A 2,610-nucleotide genomic window follows, 5' to 3' on the forward strand; every position below is an offset into this window, starting at 1 on the left:
ATGCACCATATTATGACGTTGTAAAGTCATCAAACTGCCATAACCAACATGCCCAAATCTAGCATGGCACAACTCAGCATCTTGCATGGCCTGAGTCTTTGTTTCTGCAATAGATACCTGAATCTACTTTTCATAACGATCTAGCACAAATAGTCCATTTTCCAGCGTACCTGTAGTGATAAGAGAATGACCATTCTCTCGATCTAGTACAACACATCTGTCATCCTCAAAAATGACCCGAAGACCATTTTTTGCAAGAGAGGATATAGACAACAAATTCTTCTTGATCCCTGGAACATATAAGACATCTGGAAAGCATAAATATGAACCATCTGAAATGGTAATCAAAATCTTACCAACGCCTTTGATTGGATAAGAAGCATTATTTGCACGTCACCTTCTTTCCTGTTGGAACTGCATCCAATGAACAAAACAAATCCTTCCTTGAAGTAATATGCCTGGATGCACCACTATCAAAGTACCAAATCATTTGTGTCTCGTCAACACTGTAAGCAAAAAAATCTGAACATACTACGAAAGCATAAGAATCCTGCACAAAGTTTGCAGACTCTTCTTTAGCTGTAGAAGAATCACCAGAAGCTGAAACAACCAAACTTCACTCTTTCTTCTTTTCTTTAGCAATTCGCTTTTTACACTCACTAATGTAGTGACCAGGTTTCTTGCAGTAGTGACATTTACCTTTCTTCTTGGACTTGTCGGAATCACCTTTAGACTTCTCTGAAGACTGTCCTGCACCAGACTTGGAGTGATGAGCACTCTCTTTAACCTTGTTTTTGTTCTGTACAACAAGAGTATGATCCATACCATCCACCTGTAAAGACTTGTTCTTACGTGATTGATCCTCCTGCAATAGCAAAGCCATTAACTCTTCAAAACGAAGAGGCTCAGGATTAGCTCGCAAAGACAGAGTCAAAGAAGTCTGAAAAGTCAAATAAGATGGTGGTAGTGAATTGAGTGTTTTGGAAACCAAGTCCTTCTCTGGAATCACTTCATCAATGCTAAGCAATTGCTCTTTAAGATCCCTGATTTTTGTAAGATGCTCGACGATATCGTCACCTTCGTCCATCTGTATTTTGTCAAGTTGTTTCTTCAAAAACTCTATTCTGGCAGCATTTCTTCCTCCAAACATAGCTTGCAGAGTGTCCCAAGCATCCTTAGAAGTTATGCAAGATCTGATATGTGGTGTGATTGTCCTCTTTATGGTTAAGGCAATCACAGCCATAGCTTGTGCATCTTTAGTATCCCATTTCTTTTGCTCTTGAGTGACTTGTGAGGGTCCTGCACCAACAGCTGCACCACGACCAAGTGTGGCACGTGCAATGCTACCTGGACGAACTTCATCTCCAGATACATAATCCCACAATCCTTTACCAACCAAAACATTTTTGGCCATAAAAGACCAAAGAGAATAGTTGGTACCATCCAATTTGTCTTCGGATGTAAACGCACCAAAAATCTCTTTCTCCGTAGATTGAGCCATACTGTGGATGCACACAAGAGAGCAAAAGAACCTCCAAGAGATTCACAAATCTCCTCTCCAATGCAAGAAAAAATCTACACAAAATCTCAGCACAAAGCTAAGACAAGCTACTTCCCAAAAGAACTGTTTACCTGAAGAAAATCTGTCAAAAAGCACACCCTCTTTATCTAAACGCCTCCGAAAAGTAACTTCTGCTACGCTGCTCATAACAAAATTTTGAGGGCTCAAACGGCTTCAAAAGGGGGGTAAAACCTTAGGTCACCTATTTGGAATACTCCCGGAACGTCGAGGATGCTCCCACGAGCAAATTTTCCGAAAACTGCCTGAAAACTGCGATTGCGCGCGCGGACGCGAAAACGCAAGTAGAGGCTCTGGAAATCACCTTGCTCTGATACCAATTGTTGAAGATGATGAAACAGGAAAGAAAAGGAAGATAGCAACTCAAAGTAGGAAGAAGATGGAGAAGGAGAAGACACAGAGCTTGCGTACGAGATCTCTGTAGTCTATCTCTCTGTATTAGAATAATAGAGTATGTACAAACTCAGAGCTACAAAGCTTATATGAGACCCTAAGAGATAAGGTGTCCTTTCACAACACATGTCCAGGGGGAAAAACCCAGTGGGAGAAAAGTGCCCCTGGTGAAGCGCGTATACACACTAACACTACTACATGTCTACACACATTACACTAGGGTCATCAACATTCCCAAAGCTTATCAGGGATCATTTTCATTAGAACAACACTTACCATGCTACATCTAGGGCCATGACTCCTCTTTAAGGTATGTATACAGCAACAAACGTTCGCACACATAACACTCTATGTACATGAAGGCAATTGTTCCCAATGACCCAAAAGCCATAGAAAGTGAGTTTTCAAGACATTTTCACATTATATGCATGCCAGAGCATGACAACGTGTTATGTAGCACAACCCAAAGAGGACTATAAGATACCTTTTTTGCAAAGAATGCATTGACTAAAATTTTGCACAAAAGGACGAAATTGCCTATGCAATACTGCCTGTAGTGGAAACGAAGGCTGAAATGAACCAAGATCAATATTCTGAGCACACCAAGCTTTGCCAATACGCCCGAAATAGCATGATCC

This window comes from Adiantum capillus-veneris, chromosome 13 (assembly GCF_014529385.1).
Source record: "Adiantum capillus-veneris isolate H3 chromosome 13, ASM1452938v2, whole genome shotgun sequence".
In the NCBI taxonomy this organism is placed as follows: domain Eukaryota; kingdom Viridiplantae; phylum Streptophyta; class Polypodiopsida; order Polypodiales; family Pteridaceae; genus Adiantum; species Adiantum capillus-veneris.